The following is a 6,000-nucleotide window of genomic DNA, read 5'->3' on the forward strand; positions in this document are numbered from 1 at the left end:
CTGTTGATGGAAAATTAAATGGTAATTGAGGTAAGAAAAAGGAGAGTTTGGGCTATTTCCATGACATTTAATATTTCAAAATAATAACTAGAATTATGACTGATAACAATATGCTGAGACATATTAGGCTTTTTACAATTTCATATAGTTTTTTAGAAAAAAAAGATCAATAACATTTATCCTTCCAATATCACCTTAGAATGTTCATCATCACTTACTTGACTGTGATAGCTACATAATGATATTTGCCAATTTTCCTAATTATAATGGGTTCAATATATTTCTCTGAGATGTTGTAGGGGCTCACTGAAAAATCCCCAGATTAGCTAGAGGTCAAAAAAATATTTCACTTATAGTATTATTTGGGAGTGACTTCCCTGGTGATCCAATGCTCTCAAAGCACAGGGTTCAAGTTTGATCCCTGGTCAGGAAATTAGATCCCACATCATAACGCAACTAAGATTTACCATGGCCAAATAATTTGTGTGTGTGTATGTGTGTGTGTGGTAAAGGAATTTGATTTGGGAAGATTTTCAAGATAGCACAACTTTTTTTTTTTTTACCCTGTCTGCAACTTGCAGAATCTTAGTTCCCAGACCAGGGATATATAAGCCAGGCCCCCCTGCTGTGAACCCCTGGACCACCAGGGAAATCCTCCACAAGTTTTCTATAACTTCCTTTATTACACTCAGATTTTCAGTGTTCTGCTTCTCCCCTCCCCCATTTTAATGTCACTTTAGGACAAAATTACTTCCTTTCCCTTTAACAAAATACACATTCATCCTTATAACTTTAAAATAATTTCCTTGAACACAAATATATTTTCCTTATTAATTTCAGTAGTTTTAATGACACGTATTAATCAGACTTCTTAACATTTGTGCTTAGTTGCTCAGTCGTGTTTGACTCTTTGCAACCCCATGGGCAGTAGCCCACCAGGCCTCTCTGTCCATGGGATTTCCCAGGCAAGAATACTGGAGTGGGTTGCCATTTCCTTACCCAGGGGATCATTCTCAACTCAGGGATCAAACCCCCATCTCCTGTGTCTCCTGCATTGCAGGCAGACTCCTTACGCAGTGAGCCATTCGTAAAACCCCATAGCAATTCTAATTACTGGTGAAAGCTAAATAAGTAATTGTGAACTGTTGGTTATATCAGTATTTCTTTTTAATTGAAGTAGACTTGTTTTACAGTATTATATTAATAATAGTTTCAGGTGCGTAGTTTCACCAATTACACTCTGTCAAAAGTTATTACACGATAAGGGTGACAATTCCGTGTACTCTACGACCTATCCTTGCTGCTTATCTATTGTATACATGGTATAATAGTTTGTATCTCTGAATCCCATATCCCTAATTTGATCCTGCCTCCTTTCCTCTCTTTGGCCACCTGATGCGAAGAGCTGACGCATTGGAAAAGACCCTGATGCTGGGAGAGATTGAGGGCCAAAGGAGAAGGGGGTGACAGAGGATGAGATGGTTAGACAGCATCACCAACTCAAAGGACATGAATTTGAGCAAACTCCAGGAAATAGTGGAGGACAAAGGAGCCTGGTGTGCTGTAGTCCATGGGGTTGCAAAGAGTCAGACGAGACTTAGTGACTGAGCAAAAACAACCTTCCCTCGCACCACTGGTAACCACTAGTTTGTTTTCTGGATCTGTGAGTCTGTTTCTCCTTTGATACATTTACTTGTATTATACAAATGACAGTAACTGTAAGAATATTGAATCACTATGCCATACACCTGAAACTAATATAAACCAACTATATTTCAATAACCAAAGAACAAATAGACATCCATTCAGGAAGAAAAGTACCTTTTGAAAAAGTTGGGGTGGTTTTTCTGCCATACAAAGAAGTGAACCAGCTACATGTATACATATGTCCCCTCCGCCTTGAACTCCCCCCTCCCCCCATCCCACCCTCCAGGTCATCACAGAGCACTGAGCCAAGCTCCCTGAGCTAGACAGCAGCTTCCCACTAGCCATCAGCCTTACACACACTAGTGTACATATGTCAGTGCTACTCTCTCAGTTCGTCTCACCCTCCCCTTCCCCCACCTGGGCTCATATGTCTGTTCTCTCGCCCTGCGTCTCTGTTCCTGCCCTGCACACAGGCTCATCTGTACTGTTTTTCTTGATTCCATCCATATACATTAATATATGATATTTGTCTTTCTCTTCCTCACTTACTTCACTCTGTATGACAGACTCTAGGTCCATCCGTATCACTACAAATAACCCAGTCTCGTTTCTTTGTGTGGCTGAGTCATAGTGCATTGTACCTATGTGCCACATCTTCTCTACCCATCACAGTTAGGTTGCTTCCATGTGCTGGCGACCGCAAACAGTGCTGGAATAAACATTGGGGTACTTGTGTCTTTCTGAATTGTTTTTCTCGTGGTATGCACTCAGTAGTGGGATTGCTGGATCATGTGGTAGTTCTGTTTTTTACGGAACCTCCGTGCTTTCTCCGTCGTGGCTGTATCAGTTTACATTCCCACCAACAGCGCGAGAGGGTTCCCTTTTCTCCACATCCTCTCCAGCATTTATTGTTTGCAGACTTATGATGGCCATTCTGATTGGTGTGAGGTGATACCTCATTGTAGTTTTGATTGCATTTCTCTGATAATGAGCGATGTTGAGCATCTTTTTTTTCATGTGTTTGTTGGCCATCTGTGTGTCTTCTTTGGAGAAATGTCTGTTTAGGTCTTCTGCCCATTTTCTGGATTGGGTTGGAAAAGTACCTCTGTGAGTGTGGTGGGACTTAGCTCCATGTGCCCAAAGAGCCCTGGGGGAGTCTTGTCTGTCTGTGGATCTGGGTCACAGGCTGGCAGACCTCACTATGGGCTGCAGAACCTGCAGAGCCAGGGAACCTGCCCGGACCCCTCTGGGGGCGGAGGCGTAACCTGGAGAACAGTAACAAAAGAGAAAATTCGCAGAAGGTCAGCCTTCACTAGGGAAGAGACTGGCACTCCAAAAAAGGATCAAAGAAAAAGTAGCAGAACCACCCCCCGACAACCCCCCAAACACACACACACAAGGAAACATCTCACGGGGCTGATCTCCCATCACAGAAAAGGAAAGAGCCCAGTGAGTGTCCAGTTAGCCTAGTTCTGAGGACACTGCTGGCGACATCTGTGTCTCTACAGCAGCCTCCACAGTGCTGAGAGGGGACCTCCATGAGGAAGGAGAGGAAGGCTACTGGCAAAGAGGCCGATCAACATTTCAAAGGGCGTGAAAGGGATTGCTCTCAACAGGGAACCCAAACACATGCCTCCTTGAGCACCACAGCCAGGAATCTACCTCCTGCGTCCACAGGCATCCTCAGTGCCCCGAGTGCTTGACCCACACTTCCCCCCGCTCTCCAGGGGCTCCTTGTGGGACTCTCCCCCTGCAGCCCCCAGGGGAGCCGGGGGAGACAAGGAGCGGGCTCAGACAACCGCCCCCCCCCGCCCCGCCCTCCGCCCCCGCCCCCCGCTCTGGGCGAGGGGGCCCGCAAACTGGAGCCCTAGCGCCACCTTCTGGAAATCCAGACACAGCTTTCCAGGAGGCAGCCTGGTGGGTTGTCAGAACAGAGAGACAGAAAAGCTAAGAGTTCTCCCACAAGACGGAGCAAGAAAAGTGGAGTAGGTACACCGCCATCGTTAAAAGAATACCCCAGCTGAAGGTAACCAGCAAAGATTGAAGATGTCTGCTACTTCAAATGAGAGAGCGCCAATGGAAAACTACCCAAAAAAGCATGAAACGTTAAAGAAACACGCCATCACAAAAAGAATATAACCTGTTTCCAATAAGCTACAACATGGATGAACCTGTGGACATTTTACTAGGTGAAACAAGCCTGATAGAAAATGAAATATATTGAATGACTCCCCTGAAGTACCTAACAATGGTCAGAGCGATAGAGACAGGAAGTAGAGTGGTGATTACCAACAACTGTGGAGGAGAAAGGGGGAATTTTTGTTGAATGTGTACAGTTTTGGTTTTGCAAGATGAAAAAAAGTTCTGGAGTTTGGTTGCCCAAAATGTGAATGTTCTTAACACTTCTGAATTGGACACTTAAAATGGTTAAAATGCTAAATTATACATTATGTGTAATTTACTATAATAAACACCATCTCCGAACCACCCCCTGGGGGTAACCGCAGAAGAGTCAAGGGCTGATAACAACACTGCAGGTGTTTCCCAGCCCACCCCCACCCCAACAACCCAGGGGTGAGGACCGTCTTCTGCGCTCAGGACTCCCGGCTTGGGTTCTTGGAGATGTCCCAGCTCCAGCCTCCCTGACTGACCCAGTGCTCCAGGCTCTGCTCCAAGGATCCAGTAAGTCTCGGGTCACCCTCTTCTGTGGGAGACTGGGCGCTGAGTTCGCATCGTCCCAAGGAGACCTCTGCAACCCCAGAGTGCAAGGGGTCATAGTAGCTCCAGCCTGAGGGTGGAAAAACCCGTTTTACAGATGAAAGCAGGAGCTGGTGTCTGCGCTGTGTGTGTGTGTGTGTGTGTGTGTGTGTGTGTGTGTGTGTGTATGTGTGTGTGTGTAAGGAAGGGTGGGGCGAGATTGGATCAGTGCCTTGAGGCTCTAAGACAATTTTTACTGTTGTTCATATAATATTAGAGATCACCCTTATATAAGGTTTATGATGTAGGGTTGGTGATCATGCCCTAGAATAGGTTTTATGATTTCAATCTCTTTTTACTCTGGGCCCTTCGAATCTATGGGTTCTTCCTTTTCTGCAGATATTGGGGTAACTGTAAGGGACTTGAACACCCAGATTTAGGTATGTGTAAAGAATAAACGCATGATGACTTACATTCATTCACTTCTGGGTTTGCTATGCCCAAGTTTTATTATTTATCATGGGCAGTACTTTTTTTTAAATGGTGGTAAAATACACAGAGAGCTTCCCAGGCGGCTCAGTGCTAAAGAATCTGCCTGCCAATGCAGGGGAGGCAGGTTCAAGATCCTTGGCCTGGGAACTAAGGTCCTACATGCCCGCAGCTCCTGAGCCCACAGGGCCTGGAGCCCGCAGGCCACCACTGAAGGGAAGCCCACAGGGAGCCTGCCACAAACAGTCTGCACGCTGCAACTAGGATCAGGGCCTGCATGCTAACTCGCTACAGTAGTGTCTGACTCTTTGCGACCCTGTGGACTCTAACTCTCCAGGTTCCTCTGTCCATGGGATTCTCCAGGCAAGAATACTGAGGGGATCTTCCTCACCCAGGTATCAAACACCGGTCTCCTGCATTGCAGGCGGGTTCTTTACTGACTGCCACCAGGGAAGCCCCTAGGCTCAGAGACAGTTTGGCAATTGAGGCTCAGACGCTCCCCTGAGCTAAGGATAAGGAGGTAGGGATCTGAGGCCTCAACGGGGAGGAAAACAACTTACAGGAGGTCAGGGAACAGCTGCTTGCTCCTCCAGGCAGGCAAGTCCTTTTGAGATTAAAAGCTGTTCTCTGGTAATAGCTCTCTTCCTGGCGTAGGTCCCCTAATATAATTATTTTGAGCAGTTAAAGGAGAGACAGAGAACTTCTCCTGAGTCCGCTGGGTCTGAATCGCCTTCAGCTCAAAACAACCCATATCCAAAGTAGGACATTTTGGGGAGATGTGTTCTCCTCCTCCTCACATCTCTTCAAGTAAGTCTCCCAGTAACTTTGAAATATGTTAAAAGTGTTGTTTATGTGTGAAGAAACCAAAGTTCAGAGACGGACAACTCGCCCAATGTGTCCTTATATCACCCTCTTCCCCTCGTTCCATTGCTTCATGGAATTGGACTCCCAAGGCCAAGGGCGGATGGATATTCTTTTTTTTTTTTCTTTTATTGAAGTAAAGTTGATGTCTAATGTTGTGTTAATTTCAGCTGTACAGCAAAGTGATTCAGTTCTGTATAGAGTTTTCATATTTTAAAAAATATTTATTTGTCTGAGCCAACGCTTAGTTGTGGTGTATGGAATCTAGTTCTCTGACCCAGGATGGGACCTGGGTCCCTTGATTTG

This window comes from Bos taurus, chromosome 18 (assembly GCF_002263795.3).
Source record: "Bos taurus isolate L1 Dominette 01449 registration number 42190680 breed Hereford chromosome 18, ARS-UCD2.0, whole genome shotgun sequence".
Taxonomy (NCBI): Eukaryota; Metazoa; Chordata; class Mammalia; order Artiodactyla; family Bovidae; genus Bos; species Bos taurus.